Genomic DNA, 18,147 nt, shown 5'->3' with positions numbered 1-18,147 from the left:
AATCTGATTATCCTTTTTGGCCTAGACTGGGTGGCCTTGCATGCGTACATTGAAATCAGTGTGCCACTGTTTTCCCTATTTAGAAACATAGAAAAACTACAGCACAATTCAGGCCCTTCAGCCCACAAAGCTGTGCCAAACATGTCCCTACCCTAGAAATTATTAGGCCCTCTATTTTTCTCAGCTCCATGTACCTATCCAACAGTCTCTTAAAAGACCCTATCGCATCTGCCTCCACCACCGTTGCTGGCAGCCCATTCCACGCTCTCACCACTCTCTGAGTAAAAAAGTTACCCCTGACATCTCCTCTATACCTACTCCCCAGCACCTTAAACCTATGTCCTCTTGTGGCCGTCATTTCAGCCCTGGGGAAAAGCCTCTGACTATCTACCCAATCAATACCTCTCATCATCTTATATACCTCTATCAGGTCCCCCCTCATCCTCCATCTCTACAAGGAGAAAAGGCCAAGTTCCCTCAACCTGCTTTCATAAGGCATGCTCCGCATTCCAGGCAGCATCCTTGTAAATCTCCTCTGCACCCTTTCTATGGCTTCTACATCCTTCCTGGAGTGAGGTGACCAGAACTGAGCACAATACTCCAAGTGGGGTCTGACCAGGGACCTATATAGCTGCAACAATACCTCTTGGCTCCTAAGTTCAATTCCCCGATTGATGAAGGACAATACACCATATGCCTTCTTAACCACAGAGTCAACCTGCGCAGCCGCTTTGAGCATCCTATGGACTTGGACCCCAAGATCCCTCTGATCCTCCACACAGCAATCCTACCATTAAGACTATATTCTGCCATCATACTTGACCTACCAAAGTGAACCACTTCATACTTATCTGGGTTGAACTGCATCTGCCACTTCTCAGCCCAACTTTGCATCCTATCTATGTCCCTCTGTAACCTCTGACAGCCCTCCAAACTATCCATAACACCCCCAGCCTTTGTGTCATCCACAAACTTACTAACCCACTCCTCCACTTCCTCATCCAGGTTGCTTATAAAAATCACATCTGCACACTCCATTAATGATCCTTTATAATTTTAAACTTCCATCTGGACTGTTTACAGTTGGCAATTAGATCTGTCTGCTTATGTAGGGAAATATACTGTGGGAAAGAATCAAGTTCATTTCCAACTTGTATAATGCTGTGGACATCAGATATATGATTTGGTTAAATATTTACTTTGAAATATTTTCACTTTGGATGAAAGTAATTTTTTTTGATAACTACTTGAATTATTATTTTACCCCCAAGTCTAATAAAAATGTAAGTATAGAATAATCAGAGAGAGATAGAAAGGAATGTTGAATATTGTCTAATATTGTAATTTTTTTAGCTACGAGGACTGGATTTTAGATACTACCTTGCTAAGAGGTGGTGGCGTTTGAATTCTCAATCAGAGGACACGCTGGCTGTTATTCTCAGAACAATATCACCTGACAGGATCTATTAAATCTCCCTCAAAGGGGCCCTTAGGGAGGTTTTAAACCATCGACAAAAAAGCACATGATTTAACTTTTATTCGCTGCCATGATTATGTGAGATTATTCCTAAAGACAGAAATTGTAAGCACATCTATCGTGGTTAATTATTAGTATAAAGTGTTAACAAGTTCAAAAGGACAACACAGGTGTGTGTAAGGTCCCATCATATTCAGGTAGACCCTAGAGGTCCTACCCAGACTGCTAGATGACTTGTACAATATTCTCCTGAGTGCAGTACAGGGTGAGACGTCAGTCTTTTTGCTGTTGCTCAATGAGAGAACAAGTAGCTCCACTCCTATACTGTTTAGCTTGTAAACTGGCACAATGAATAATAACCCGATTTCCTTGTTGTGTAAGAGTATTATTGAAACGTGGCTGCAGCTGAAGAAATTGACAGGTGTGTTTTGGACAGGCTGCTACTTTCGTTCTTATCCAGAGATCAAATAACTGCAGGTGTTAAGTATCGCAGGAGCTGACGGTACTATAAAGGCCAGCAAGCAGAGGTTTAAGTTTATATCTGGTGGAGGGATGGTGCTGTTCACTCACTAAAATTGGAATGAAAACACATTTGCTGTAAGTAATCACCTTATCAACCCTATAAATGCATCACTGATGGTGGGAAGGGTCTTCTGTCTGATGTTGTTAGTGGACCTGGATCTATCTGACTCAGTTTGTGGAACAGGACTTGTCTGTGCTGCTGAGGCAGGACATGTCTGTGCACTGGATCTGTTTCTGTCACCAATGTGGGACGGAACCAGTCAATGCCATTCAGATTTAGATTAGTTTATTGTTATATACACCAGGGTGCAATGAAATTCCTCACTCGCATGAAGCTAGCAGAGTAAACAGTGTACATGGTAATGATAAATGCAACAATAAATATAGCGATGAATGTAATAAAAACATCACGGTGAAAAGTATAGTAGTGCACACTGAGGTAGTGCAAAAAGAAATGCTGAAGTGACAATAACCAAGTGAGGTAAATTTAAGGATTCGAGAACGCAGCAGCGCCACCGGGAAGGGGATGCGAAAGAGGCAGTTGGTTCAGAAGTCTGATGGCAGTGGGGAAGAATCTGTTATTGAGTTTGATTGTCAGGTTTTCAGGCTCCTGTATCTTCTCCTCAAAGATAAAAGAGAGAAAAAGGAATGGCCAGAGTGGCAGGCATCCTTGACGATACTGTTAGCCTTCCTGAAGCAGTGCACAGTGAAGGTGGACTGGATGGAAGGAGGTGAGGAACCTGTGATGGACTGGGCAGTGTTTACTACTCTCTGCAGGTTCTGACGGTCCAGAATGGAGCAGCTGCCATACCAGGCTGAGATATAAACAGTCAGGATACTTTCTATAGTACAGCTTTAGAAGATCAAAAGGATCCTTGTGGACAAGACAAATCTTCTCAGATGCTCAGAAAGTACATACACTGATGTGACCTTTTGGTCATTGAGTCAGTATGGAGGGACCAGGAGAGGTTGTTGGTGAGAATGCTTAGGAACTTGAAGCTGTCGACCCTCTCTGTAGCAGCTCCATTAATGAGGAACAGAGTTGTGTTCACCCTGCTTCAATAGGTCAACAACCAGCTCTTTCATCTTGCTGACATTAAGGTCTAGGTAGTTATTCTGACACCATGACACAAGGTTCATGATTTTTTTCCTGTACTCTATCTCATCATTGTTTTGATCCAGCCTCTAACAGTGGTGACATTGGCGAACTTAAAGATTGAGTTGCTGCTGTATTTGGACACACAGACATAGATATAAAGGAGCAGAGCAGAGGACTGAGCACACAGTCTTGGGAAGCACGAATGTTGAGGGTCAGGGTGTACGAAATGTTACAACCAATTCTAACGGACAGGTCTGCCAGCTGGGAAGTCCAGAAGCCAGTTACAGATGGGGGGGGGGCCTCAAGGCCAAGGTCCAAGAGTTTAGTGATGAGCTTATTGGGTATTATGGTATTGAAGGCTGAGCTGTATTCAATGAATATTTGATGCCACTAAGATTGGAGGTGTATTGGACAGCGAGGAAGGCTTTCAAAGCTTGCAGAGGGATCTGGACCAAATGGAAAAATGGTCCAGAAAATGGCAGATGGAATTTAATGCAGACAAGTGTGAGATGTTGCATTTTGGAAGGACAAATCAAGGGAGGACATACACAGTAAATGGCAGGGCACTGAGGAGTGCAGAGGAACAAAGGGATCTGGGAGTTCAGATACATAATTCCCTGAAAGTAGAGTTACAGGTAGACAGGGTTGTAAAAAATGCTTTTGGCATCCTGGCATTTATAAATCAAAGTATTGAGTATAGGAGTTGGAATGTTTTGGAGAGGTTGTATAAGTCATTGGTGAGACCAAATTTAGAATATTGTGTGCAGTTCTGGTCGCCGAACTACAGGAAGGATGTCAGTAAGATTGAAAGAGTGCTGAGGAGATTTACAAGAATGTTGCCGGGTCTTCAGGAGTTGAGTTACAGGGAAAGAGTGAGCATGTTAGGACTTTATTCCTTGGAGTGGAGAAGAATGAGGGGAGATATGATAGAGGTTTACAGAATGATGAGGGGCATAGACAGAGTAGGCTCTTTCCACCTAGATTAGGAGAGATAAGTACGAGAGGACATGGCTTTAGGGTGAAAGGGGAAAGGTTTAGGGGGAACATTAGAGGGAACTTCTTCACTCAAAGAGTGGTGGGAGTGTGGAATGGGCTGCCATCTGATGTGGTAAATGCGGGCTCGCTCTTAACTTTTAAGAGTAAATTGGATAGATACATGGACGAGAGAGGTCTGGAGGGGTATGGGCTGGGGGCAGGTAAATGGGACTAGCAGAATAATGTTTCGGCACAGACTAGGAGGGCCGAATGGCCTGTTTTCTGTGCTGTAGTTTTCTATGGTTCTATGGTTCTAATAACGTCACTGAGGATGGGACAGAACTGGTTAGGGTCACTGAGGGTGGAACGGGACCAGTCAGGGTCACCGAGAGTGGGATGGGACCTATCAGGGTCACTAATAATGGGCCAGGCCCTTAATGTATTTATACCGGTGGAATAATACTGCTTTGTTTTGCTGTTTGTGGTTTGTCCCTATTTTTTCAACTTTTACTTTATATAACGAGAATAACAAAAATATCATATTGTGAAATCAGGAAATGGCGTTCTGTGGGGGGTGCACTTATTTTAAAGGCTTCATTTGCTATCTTCCACATGTTTCCTTGCAAATAAGGAAATTAGTTTGGATGATGTGTGTTTGTTTTAGACATAGTTGACAGATGGTATAGTTAGAATTTGAATGGGAATCTGGGAGGAAACTGTGACATGAAAGTAGCATCAGGGATGGGCAACTATAATTTTTGCCTACATGTTGCTCTTGGTGCTAGAGATAGACATTTGGATGCAAACTCATTTGCAAATCACCAAATGCAAAATCTGTCATGGTTCAGCATGACTAGACATTGTTTAAAACTTTTCTTGAAAAAAAACTCAACATAAAATATATTGCTCGGAAGGCAACCTGGTAAATTTAATGTGGCTGAAAATAGGCTTATCACAAAAATAGATTGCTGTCAATCTGCTACCTGTGAGTAGCCTGTTCAGTCCAAAACCATTTTCCAGTTATGTTGCTATGCAGTAGTGATTTCAGTAGATTAAAAAAATCATTAAAAAGCTTTTAAAGCATATCTGACAATATCCTTGTGCCCAAAGCATGCAGCTTAATTTTTGCAGCCCTTTAAAACCTGCAAGTGGATACAGTTAGTGGAAACTCCAAATTGTGACAAGCTTGAAGTGAGGGTGTGGCTAGTTTTGTGGGATGGGCAGGTTCTAGTGTGGTGCTTTTAAAACTTGAGGGAAAAAATATCCTAGTAACTCCAGTTACAGTGAACAAAATTACAATGAGAAAGCACAATTGAAAGGTAATTTTAGGCTATTCTCTCAGATACAGCAGTGCTGTTCACTCCTGAAGATGGTTCCAGTGTCTGAAGTTAAGAAAATTGCAGTGCACTGTATCTAATTATTTGATGCATAACCCAAGGAAAGGGTCAAGCAATGAGATTCTCTTGGGATCTGAACTATAGATCATAGCTTTTCCTTGTATATTCTTTCTGAAGGGAATCTAAAATGCAGTAGAGTCAGATATGAATAGTTCAATCATCCGGTCTTAGAGACAGTAAATGAACAAATGGGGTCAGAGCTGTAATTATATCTGGCCTCGATTCATCTAGCTACAAAGCATTCAATAATATGATTGATTAATAATATGGCACTGCCTTTGTTAGAAAGATGATTTCTAATCCTGATTACCCCTGGGCTTTGTGTGGTCATATTTTCTCCTTGCTAAGCCAGGCTAGCTCCCCAGACACAGCTTGTTACTGTCCCTTTATATTCTTGTTTAGGCTCCCAGCCAGTGAGAGAATTATCCCACCACTCAAACATTTTATCAGTTCCCAATATGCAAAGTATACAAATGCTCCTTAAAAGAATAGGCAGGAGTGTGGCATCAGCAACTCAGAGTTAAATCTTGACCTCTTTGGCCTCAACCGTCAACTCTGTTTCTCTCTCCACAGATGCGGGCTGACCCACTGACTGTTTCCAGTATTTTCTGTTTATATTTCAGAATTCTACTTGTTGCAGTTTTACAATTTTCAAACTTATCTCCAATGCAGATAAACTTGAGACATAACTTTTTGATGGGAGGCCATAGGGCTTACCAACAATAGGAAAACAAAGGGTAGAACTGCAAAGAAGTGTAGTGGTACAGAATCAGAAATCATTCAAAGTAGCAGTGCAAATTAGCAAAGCCACAAAAGATGCAAACAAATGTTTATATCTGGATTAATGAAGTTAACAAGCAGAGATGCTATCTTAAACATCAAACTATTGTTAGTGCACTATAGACAGTGCTGTTCTCCATACCATTAAAAGGATATAGAGGCACTGGAGAAGGCATCAGAAGTATTTACCAAAGGCTACATCTATCATGAAAGACTGAAAGGACTAGAGTTTGGAAACACAAGAGATCGCAGATGCTGGAATCTGGAGCAAAAGGGGGGGTGGGGTGTTCTCATTGAAATCTATCGGATACTGAAAGTCCTGGATGGAGTGGACGTGGAGAGGATGTTTCCATTAGTAGGAGAGTCTAGGATCTGAGGGCACAGACTCAGAATTAATGGATGTCCCTTTGAAACTGAGATGAGGAGGAATTTCTTCAGCCAGAGGGTGGTGAAACTGGAATATATTGCCATAGAGGGCTGTGGAGGCCAAGTCATTGGGTGTGTTTAAGGCAGAGATTGATAGGTTCTTGATTGGTAAGGGGGGGTTAAGGGTTACAGGGAGAATATGGGAGAATGGGGTTTAAAAAAATAGCCATGATTGAATGACTGAGCAGACTCGAGGGGCCGAGTGATCTAATTCTGCTCCTATTACCTTAATGCTGGAGGAACTCAGCGGGTCAGGCAACATCTGCGGAGGGAAATGGACAGTCGATGTTTTGGGTTGAGACCCTTCATCAGGACTAGAGTTTATTCTCTAGAAAAGAGAAGGGTAATTTGAGGGCAATCTGATAAAATTATAGAGGGCTTAAAAAGGATTTTGATGTGCACTTGATGATCTGTAACCTGCAGGACCACAGACCTAGTGCAGAAAGCTGGCATTAACGTGGGTGGCTCTTTCATGACCAGCACAGGGATGATGGGCCACATGGTCTCCTCCTGTCTTGTAAATTTCCTATGATCCTGTATGGTTAATCTAGAGAAGACATTTCCGTTTGTGGGGAGTCCAAAACTAGGGCTGATGGTATAGTCACTAATAAATCTAATATGGAACTCGAAACTCAAACTCACAGGGCTGGTTAGGGTGTGGAACTGATACAAAAACAGAAAATGCTGAAGGCTGGTCAGGAGCATCTGTGGAAAGAAACGGTTAATGTTTCAGGTCCTGGACCCTTCATCAAAAAAGGGAAAGAGGGAAACAAGTTAGTACAGGTAGAGAAGGTGGGGAGGAGTATGGGTGGAACAAAGAAATTTTCTTTGATAGGTTGAGACAGAATGACCTAATATAACAGTTAAGGGGCAAAGTTAAGGGTTAAACTGATTGATATCAGTTTGTGCTTCTTTGTGTGTGTAAGATGTTGTTAATGGTAAGACTGTGGGACTTGCCCAACTGCGCAGACAATACAAAAAGAAGAAAAAGAGGAAAAGCTGAGCCAAAATGATGGCAGACAAAAGCAGTCATTTCTCATACAAAGAGAAAGAGAGAGTGATCATCAGAAGTTGCAAAATTCGATTTCAAGTCCCGCAGGTTGCCCAAGGTGAACCGTCCTCTTAGTTCCTACCCTGCGTGTCTCCTGAGAATCTTATGTTTCAAAGGTCACCTCTCATTCTTCCAAGCTCCAGTTAGTATAGGACCAATCTGCTCATCCTCTGCTTATAGAACTTTGCCTTCTCTAAACTGACTCCAATGCAAAAAAAATCCCTCTTTAAGTAATGAGACCAAAACTATGTACGGTACTACTGTTCCTCAGAACAACCTACACAGGTAGGACTGCCACTGTTCAAGAAGGCATTTCACCACCACTTTCCCAAGGTTAATTAGTGATGGGCCATAAGTACTGGCCTTGCTAACAACGCCCTGATCCTGAAAATGGATACATAAAACAAAAGCTGTGGTCTATCAACACATTATGCTTTTGTGACAAGCTTTCTGTACATTTACACTCTACCCCCTTTGCAATAAAGGCCAACGTTCCATTTTCCATCCTAGTTACTTGTTGTACCTGGATGCTAACTTTCTACGTTTCATTGATAAGGACTCTGTGCAGTGGATTCTCTCCATCTAAACAATATTCTGCTTTTCTGTTCTTCCTACCAAAGTGGACATCCTTACGTTTACCTAAACTGTGCTCTATCTGCCAAATTTGTTCTCACTTACTTTTGCCTCTGGTATCAAGAGCTCAAGGAAGTTAATGTGGATTGAAGATTTGTTAATGGATAGGAAAGGAAAGAGCAGGAATAAATGGGTCATTTTTGGTCGAGGAAGAGGTGACTCATGGCATGCCACAGGGATCAGTGCTGAGGACCCAGCCGTCCACAATCTATATTAATGATTTGAATGAGGAAATCAAGTGTGATACATCCAAATTTGCTTTTTATTTAAAACTAAATGGCAAGATGGGCCGTGAGGAGGATGCAGAGAGCCTTTGGGGGTTGGGGGGGAGGGGGTGATATTGACAAGTTAAGTGAATGGGCAGGGACAAGGCACATGACTTGTAATGTGAAGTAAGATAAGATATCTTCATTAGTCACATGTACATTGAAACACACAATGAAATGCATCTTTTTGTGTAGTGTTCTGGGGCAGTCCACAAGTGTCACCACGCTTCTGGCACCAACATAGCACGCCCACAACTTCCTAACCGTATGTCTTTGGAATGTGGGAGGAAACAGGAGCACCTGGAGGAAACCCACGCAGACTCGGGGAGAACGTACAAACTCCTTACAGAGATTGACGGGAATTGAACCCTGGTCGCTAGCACTGTAATAGCATTATGCTAACTGCTACACTACCGTGGTAGAAAAAGAAGGTTAGAGTATTTTTAAATGGTGAGAGGTTGAAAGGTTTTGGTGTTCTGAGGGACCTGGGTTTCTTTCTAAACAAATCACTGGAATTTAACATCGTAGGTACAGCAAACAATTAGGAAGGCAAAGATGTGTTGACTTTTTTGTAGGAGGATTTGAGTATAAGAGCAGAGAAATCCTGCTCCAATTATATGGAGTGCTGCTGAGACTGCATCTGGAAAACTGTGTATAGGTCTGGTCTCCCTACCGAAGGAAGGATGTATACTTATGATAGAGGAAGAGGAGTAAAGGTTCACCAACGTGATTCCATGGATGGTGGATTTGTCGTATGAGGAGAGATTAACCAGACTTGAGCTGTGCTATCTTGAGTTAGAAGAACGATAGGAGTTCTCATTGAAATATACAAATGTCTTAACTTGACTGGGTTAATGTCAGAGCTGAACTTTCTCTCAGCAGGGAGTCTAGAACCAAGGGTCATCGTCACAAAATAAGGGGTTGGACATTCAGGGCTGCAGTGCAAATCTTTGGAATCCTCTACAGAGGCTCAGTTTCTGAGTATGTTGGAGACTGAGACTGATAGAATTTTGGATGTTAAGGGAGCCAAGGGATTATGGGGTTAGTGAAGAAAAGTAGAACTGAGGTGAAAGATATTATGGAATCACAGAGCAAGCACTTCTAAATTTTATGATCTTACAGTTTATCCATATCCCTTTAAAGATTCTTTATGTTCCCCTCAGAATTTGCTTTTCCCAACTTTCCCACCTTTTGTCTCAATCAGCAAATTTGGTTACATCACACTCAGTCCCTTCATCTAGTCATTCACAGAGACTGTAAACAGCTGAGCTCCCAGCACTGATCCCTGTGGCATCCCTCTAATTACAGTTTCCTAACCTGAGAATAGCCCATTTATTCTGCCTCCCTGTTTTCTGTTGGATAGTCAGTTGTACTACCCCCACTGCTGTGAGCTCTGACTTCACCAGTTCCCTTTTATTCATCCTGTTCAATACATCCTCAAAGAACTCTATTAAATTTGTTAAATTCAGTTTCTCCTGAATAAAGTATGTTGACTCTGATTATATTATTATTTTCTAAATATCCCATTGCTACTGCTTTAATAATGGATTCTAGCATTTGCCCATTGTCAGATATCAGGCTTCCTGTTTTCTGTCTCCTCTTGAATTGGGCTGTTATATTTGTAGGGAGGGATGGATATTACAAAGAGATTGCCATGGTGATAAGCTGCTGATGATGCCATCTGGTTGATAAGTACTGAGATAAGTTAGAAAGAGAACAGAAATAAAGGAGCAGGTAAAAACTATGAAATACAGAGCTGTAGAGAAAGCCCAACAGATCCAAGTCGTGTGAGTGGAGAGAGAAAAACTAAGTTAATATTACACATGGGTGACCTAGACTGTTCTGATACAGACAATATTTATCTTAGCTACTATATTCCTTTTTATATACTTTGTGTCTAGTTTAATATTTCTTATCACATTTCTGGCATAATCTATTTTCTCTCTTATGTTTTTATTTATCCTTTTTTCTAAGTTGTTGGTCTTCTGGCCTTGCATTTTCTTTCAGTTTGATGCCGTCCTTAATTCACGATGGAAGGATCATCCTTATTGTAAAGTTTTTATTTCACAGTGGGCTATTACCTTGAGAACAATGGGCGGCACGGTAGCATAGTGGGCGGCACGGTAGCATAGCGGTTAGCTCGACACTATTACAGTGCCAGCGATCAGGGTTCGATTCCCGTCGCTGTCTGTAAGGAGTTTGTACGTTCTCCCGTGTCTGTGTGGGTTCCCTCTGGGTGCTCCGGTTTCCTCCCACATTCCAAAGACATACGGGTAGGTTAATATGGGTTTAAAATGGGCGGTGCGGACTCGTTGGGCCAGAAGGGCCTGTTACCACGCTGTAAATGAAAATAAAAAAAAGAGATATCCTCTTAACTAATTGTCGTTTCTTATCTACTTTTTAAACATTTTCCTATTACCAATCTCTGCCTCGACTTTCGTAATCATCTTAACTTTAAGAAGGTAATTTCAGTCCTAATTTATGATAACTGTTTCGAGGATCCTGCACCATGAGATTTTTCACTAATCCTTTCTTATTACCCATCCTATCTAAAATAGTCTGCTCTCTGGTAGATTCCATGACAGACAAGAAATAGTCTGAAGTGCATTCTGTGAACTCATCTTCAAAGCTACTTTTGCAAGGTTAATTTCGCCAATCTATATGAAAATCAAAGTCATTGATGGTTATTAGAGTATTGTAGCGACTCACCACACCGGCATCGAACCGGCTCCCAACATCGCGACGTCGTCGGAGGCCCCGATCCAAGATGGCACGGGGCCCTCCTTCTTCCCCAGCATTGGGCTGGGAAAGCCCGCGTGTGGGAAGGTCAGGTGATATGCACGTGACGTCAGCATGGGAACTGTAGCGCGGGAATTGCTCGGCTATTAAAGGCGCACCGCGCCCCGGTCGGCATTCGACCTTCGATTTCCAAACCGGCGACTCTGTGTCTTCATTTGGTAGTGTGTAGCTAGCCGCTACATTGGTGACCCCGACAGGCCCAAACGTTTTTGGACCCACGATGTCTGCACAGCAAGAGGTACAGGCAGTAGCCGTTAAACTGCCCACCTTCTGGACCCTCCGGCCCAGTGTCTGGTTTGACTAGGCCGAGGCCCAGTTCCAGGTTCGCCAGATCACCAGGGACGACACCAAGTACTATTACGTGGTGGGCGCCCTTGACCAAGACACTGCTACCCAGGTCGAGGATTTCATCCAGGCGCCCCCGGAGGAGGAGAAGTATGATAAGTTCAAGACCCTCCTCCTTGAGACTTTCGGCCTTTCCTGACATGAGCGAGCCTCCCGCCTCCTCCACCTCGGTGGGTTGGGCGACAGGCCACCCTCTGCGCTCATGAATGAGATGTTGGCCCTGGCAGACGGGTATAAGCCCTGCCTGCTGTTTGAGCAGATCTTCCTGGAGCAGTTACCCGACGACATCCACCTGCTCCTGGCGAATGCCGATTTCAGTGAACCCCGGAAGGTGGCCGCCGGAGCGGATGTCCTTTGGCGGGCGAGAAAGGAGAACAGGGCGTCCGTCGAGCTCGTTGCCACGCCACGTACCCAGTGGCCCAGCAGGCCAGACCTGGCGATCGAATGCCCCCCACCCGCCACCAGGTCTGAGGCACTGACTGACCAATGGTGTTTCTACCACCGGCGGTGGGACGCTGACGCCCGCAGATGCCGGCCATCATGCTGGTTTTCTGGGAAACGCCAGAGCCAGCCGCCGCTGATGGCTATGGCGGCTAGCCACCCGGATAGCCTCTTGCATGTGTGGGACAGGCGTTCCTAGTGGATACCGGAGCTGAAGTCAGCGTCGTGCCTCCCAACGGCCGCGAGACTCGCAACTGCACATCAGGACCCACCCCCAGAGCCGCCAACGGCAGCGCCATTCAGACCTTTGGCACCCGGTTGGTACACCTCCGGTTCGGCACCTGTGACTTTACTTGGAGGTTCATCCTGGCTGCCATCGCGCAACCACTCCTTGGGGCTGACTTCCTTCGTGCCAACAGTCTGCTGGTTGACCTGCGGGGTAAGCGTTTGGTACATGCCAGGACCTTCCAAACGTTCTTGTTGGGTGAGGCCAAGCTGCCGGCCCCACACCTCGACTCCATCACCACGTCGACCAACAAGTTTGCCAGGGTCCTGGAAGAGTTCCTGTCCATACTAATGCCCCAGTTCTCCACCACCTTGCCCAAGCATGGCGTCCAGCACCACATCCCCACCCAGGGCCCTCCCCTCCACACCCGCGCCCGGTGGCTACCCCCAGACAAGGTCCGCCTCGCGAAGGAGGAATTCAGAAAAATGGAGGAGCTGGGGATCATCCGCAGGTCAGACAGCCCATAGGCCTCTCCGCTACAAATGGTCCCCAAGGCAGCCGGAGGCTGGCGGCCCTGTGGCGATTACCGATGCCTCAACGACATCACTACCCCGGACTGGTACCCTGTGCCACACATTCAGGACTTTGCTGCCAACCTACATGGGCGGTCCATTTTTTCCAAGGTCGACCTCGTCCGCTGGTATCACCAGATCCCGGTGCATTCCAACGACAGCACTGATCACACCTTTCGGCCTCTTTGAATTCGCTTGGATGCCCTTTGGTCTCAAGAACACTGCTCAGTCCTTCCAACGACTCATGGATGCGGTCGGGCGCGACCTTGACTTCGCCTTCATATACCTCGACGACATCTTGATCGCCAGCAACAGTCGCCAGGAACATTTCACGCACCTCCTCCAACTCTTTTCTCGCCTGAGGGATTTTGGCCTGACCATCAACCCAGCCAAATGCCAATTTGGGCAGGAGACAATCGATTTCCTGGGTCATTGGATCGACGCCTCGCCCCTGCCTGCGAAGGTTGATGCCATCTGCCATTTCGCCAGACCCACCTCCATCAAGGGCTTGCAAGAATTCCTCGGTATGGTAAACTTTTATCACCGGTTCATACCATCTGCGGCCCGCATCATGCGCCAGTTGTTTGCTCTCCTGCCGGGCGGAAGCAAGGACATTGTTTGGTCGGAAGAGGCTCACACTGCGCTCGTCGAAACCAAGCAGGCCTTGGCGGACGCGGTCATGTTGGTGCATCCTCGCACGGACGTCCTGACTGCCCTCACAGTCGACGCCTCCAGCACAGTGGTCGGAGGCGTGCTAGAACAGCTTATTGAAGGGCGTTGGCAACCGCTGGCGTTCTTCAGCAGGCACCTTCAACCACCAGAGCTCAAATATAGCGCCCTCGACCGCGAGCTGTTGGCGTTGTGCCTGACCATCAGACACTTCCGTTACTTCTTGGAGGGCAGGCCATTTACAGCTTTCACTGACCACAAGCCGTTGACTTTTGCCTTCAACAAGGTCTCAGATCCCTGGTCAGCACAGCAACAGCGGCACTTGTCATACATCTCGGAGTTCACCACTGACATCCGCCATCTGTCGGGGAAAGAGAACGTGGTCGCAGATGCACTGTCACGGCCCACCATCCAAGTTTTATCCCAGGGGGTGGATTTCGGCGCCTTAGCGGAGGCACAGTGAACGGACATGGAGATGCCCAGCTACCGTACCGTAGTCTCGGGCCTGCGACTGCAAGACCTTCTGGTAGGCCCCGGTGAGCACACCCTGCTCTGCGATATCTCCACAGGTAGACCCCGTCCCATCGTCCCAGCTGCCTGGCGCAGACGGGTGTTTGACGCCATCCACGGCCTTGCACAGCCATCCATCCGGACTGTCCGGATGGTGTCAGACAAATTCGTCTGGCATGGCCTGCGTAAACAGGTTTCCGAATGGGCCCAGTCCTGCACTCACTGCCAGACCTCGAAAGTACAGCAGCACGTCAAGGCCCCCTTGCAGGATCTTCAGCCTACCCGCCGGAGGTTCGACCATATCCATGTCAACGTGGTCGGCCCCCTCCCAGTCCCCCAAGGAGCGCGGTATCTCCTCACGATTGTCGACCGTTTTACCCGCTGGCCTGAAGCCATTCGCCTCGCAGATACCTCCGCCCAGTCCTGCGCACGGGCCCTTTTGTCAACTTGGGTGGCCCGTTTCAGTGTCCCAGCACATATCACTTCCGACAGGGGAGCTCAATTCACCTCCTGCCTGTGGTCTGCCGTCACCGACTTGTGGGGTTCCTGGATCCACCTCACCACCGCCTATCACCCGCAATCCAATGGGCTGGTGGAGAGGTTCCATCACCACCTGAAGCCGGCACTCATGGCCCGCCTTAAGGGGCCCAACTGGGTAGACGAACTCCCCTGGATCCTGCTGGGGATACGCACCACGCCAAAAGAGGACCTGCATGCCTCGTCCGCGGAGATGGTCTACAGAACGCCTTTAGTCGTCCTGGGCGAGTTCCTCGGGGGCCAGAGGAAGGACCTACCGTGGCGCTCGACCGGCTGCGTGAGCAGCTTGGAAGCCTGGCCCCAATTCCCACCTCGTGGCACGGACAGGTCCCGGCCCATATGTCGACTTCCCTCCAAGACTGTAAGTTTGTCTTCGTCAGGAGGGGCGCGCACCGATCACCGCTGCAACGACCATATGAAGGGCCGTTCCGGGTCATCAGGAACAATGGATCTACGTTCGTGCTGGACATTGGGGGGCGCGTGAGGAGGTGTTTATGGTTGACCAGCTGAAGCCGGCTCATTTAGACTCGGACCAACCCATGGTGGTATAGCAAGTGCGGCGCAGGGGCAGACCACCCAAGTCATAGTTTATTTAATTCTGGTTTTTGCGACAGTATTGCCGGTTCTGGGGTGGGGGTGGGGGTTATGTAGCGACTCACCGCACCGGCATCGAACCGGCTCCTGACATTGCGACGTCATTGGAGGCCCCGATCCAAGATGGCGCGGGGCCCTCCTTCTTCCCCAGCATTGGGCTGGGAAAGCCCGCGTGCGGGAAGGTCAGGTGACCCGCAGGTGATGTCAGCGTGGGAACTGTAGGGCGGGAATTGCTCGGCTATTAAAAGCGCACCGCACCCCGGTCAGCATTCAACCTTCAATTTCGAAACCAGCGACTCTGTGTCTTCATTTGGTAATGTGTAGCTAGCCGCTACAGTATCTTCTTTGCAAACCTCCATTTTTTTCTTGAATTATAATCTTTTACCAGTGTGGCTGCCATTGGGGACCTATGGGCTACACCTCCTGTGAATTTCTTGCTTCTAATTGAAAGAATGTGGCAGCTTCATATATATGTGAGAACACTTGCAAATGAGAGCAGTATTTCATACTGGGACAGTGAGGCAATTGAGCTGGTTGAATACAAATGAAAATATTACCTTGAGATCAGTAGTAATATTGGTAATAATTGGGACATGCTGTTGTGATTAAATGAGGAAGTCACCTATGACTGAACATCAATGCTGAAATGTGCCATAATTAAAATTAGCACGAGGAACAGGCAGATATAATTAATAGTTGAGGTGGTTAATAATAATTGAAAGTGTTTTCTGAGAAGCATTTTACTGAAGGCACATGCCTTTTGAGAATTAGTTCTTATCAAAAGTAATACTAGGATCATTCAATTATGATTGAAAATTGTATCGAGAAAATTGTGGTGTAATTTAAAGAAGTAAATGATTCAGTGAGATACCACCAGGAGTAATACACGAGGCAATTAGTTATGATTAAATGCAGTGACTGGAAAGGCTATTTGAAATTGGGTGCAATATTTTACACTGTCAGGCATATTTGAAATTTACAGAATGTACATCTGCACGAGTGTTCATCGATTGAATTAAACATCCCAAACATAAAGTTACACAATGTGCATGAGACCAAATGTTTTCTTTTATTGTCTTGTGATAAAAAGAATGATTCCTTTCTGCATAATGTAATCCCACATGATACCAAATGAGCTTGTTATCAAAAGACACACTAATTAACACCTTTGGGACTTAAGACCAAATCATCCATTTATTATGATCAGATCAATAAATGCAACGAATTACAAGTACGCAGTTTGATAAATGTGATTCACCATTGGAGTCTCTCAGTCAGGTTGTACACAAACACGGCACTGCATTTGTGTGAATTCGTAATGAATCTATATTCAGAACCATGATCATATGTCATTGCGGTGCACTGTACATTAATGTTTTGCACTATGAAATGTTATTATCTGTATGGAATAGTGTTGGAAGGTGTCACTAAAAGTGCTATCAAGTAAATCACCAATATATATCTTACTGATGCTCACATTGGGTTTTGTCAAACCTGTCCTCAGTCTGGTTCAAAAATGGACTAATGAGCTAAATTCCAGAGGTATGTGTGGCTGCCTTTGACAACAGTGGAGCATTTGAATGAATGTTTCATCGTGTGTGAGAGGTGAAGCTGAAGGCAATCAACATCAAAGGAAAATACACCAATGGTTGGAGACCTACCTCCATGAATAACATTTTTGTGTTTGTTGGAGGTCAGTCATCCTATCCTCAGGCCATTGTTGGAGGAGTTCTTCAAGGCAGACCCTAGGCCCAACCATCAATGATGCCTTTTGTCATAAGATCAGATGTGGAGATGTTTGCTGATGAGTGTACAATTTGCACGTTCTTGTCAAATAAGGCAGTCTATGTCTTTGTGCAATAAGACCTTGCAAACATTCATGTGTGTAAGTAACATTTGTCCCATGTAAGGGGTAGGAAATGACCATCTCCAACAAGAGAGAGCCTAATCATTGACCCAAGAGAGTCAAGTCATTTATTCTTCCGTTGCTAACAAAGGAGGTTAAGGATGGTATCACATTGAAACAAAGTTTAAGGCACATAACATTCTAACCTAGAAATATATCACTTGTAGCGGTTGCTACCGCAGAATAAAACAAGACTCTACTCGGAGGATTGCCAAACAGAACTGGTTTATTTTCCCGCCTTGTGCGGGCCCTTTAAGGGAGAAAAACTCCCGCCCAAAAAACCGGCAATGACGTAAGTCCTACGTCATCAGGACTTTCCCGCGCGCGGGTTCTCCCCGTCGCTCGGAAAGACGAGGCCCGCCGCCATCTTGGGCCTCATCGCTCCGACGCCGCGCGACCCGACTGCCGAGCCGGTTCGCCCGACTAGACGGTGAGTCGCCACACACTGTTCATTCATTGTTGTTGGGTCTAAATCCTGAAACTCTGTACCTAACAGCACTGTGAGAGCATCTGCACCAGAAAGATTGTAGTGGTTTAAGGTGGTAACTCCCCAAGAACAAGGTCCCACATGATAGTCTGGTCTGGAAGGTTATGGGATCCAGGCTGAGGTAGCAAATTGAATACAAAATTGATTTGGTGGTAGGAAGCAGTGGGTGCTAGTGGAGATTGGAGACCATTGATAACCAGTGGTGTGGATCAATGTTAGGTCCTTATTGTTTGTCTTCTATATTAATAGTTTGGAAGAGAATGTATGTGGCATGATTAGTAAGTTTGCAGATGACACCAAAATTGATGCAATTGTGGACAGTGAAGAAGGTTGTCTAAGGTTACAATAGGATCTAGATCAACTGGGAAAGTGAGCAAGGAAATGGCTGATGGGATTTAACTCAGACAAGTGTGAAATGATGCATTCGGGGAAGTT

The 18,147-nt window shown here is 45.7% G+C and overlaps 1 protein-coding gene across 1 annotated transcript in view; it reads left to right on the top strand.

The window, feature by feature from the left end:
- The first annotated feature begins 1,844 nt into the window (after positions 1-1,844).
- mcf2la (mcf.2 cell line derived transforming sequence-like a) overlaps positions 1,845-18,147 on the top strand; it is a 131,403-nt gene continuing 115,100 nt past the window's right edge. Inside the window, exon 1 of the mRNA XM_052013456.1 lies at positions 1,845-1,898. The gene's annotated coding sequence lies outside the window, so the exon portion shown is untranslated. The remainder of the gene's footprint in view (positions 1,899-18,147) is intronic.

This window comes from Pristis pectinata, chromosome 4 (assembly GCF_009764475.1).
Source record: "Pristis pectinata isolate sPriPec2 chromosome 4, sPriPec2.1.pri, whole genome shotgun sequence".
In the NCBI taxonomy this organism is placed as follows: domain Eukaryota; kingdom Metazoa; phylum Chordata; class Chondrichthyes; order Rhinopristiformes; family Pristidae; genus Pristis; species Pristis pectinata.
The sequence above is the reverse complement of the archived record's forward strand: the minus strand, read 5'-3'. Positions and strand labels throughout refer to the sequence as shown.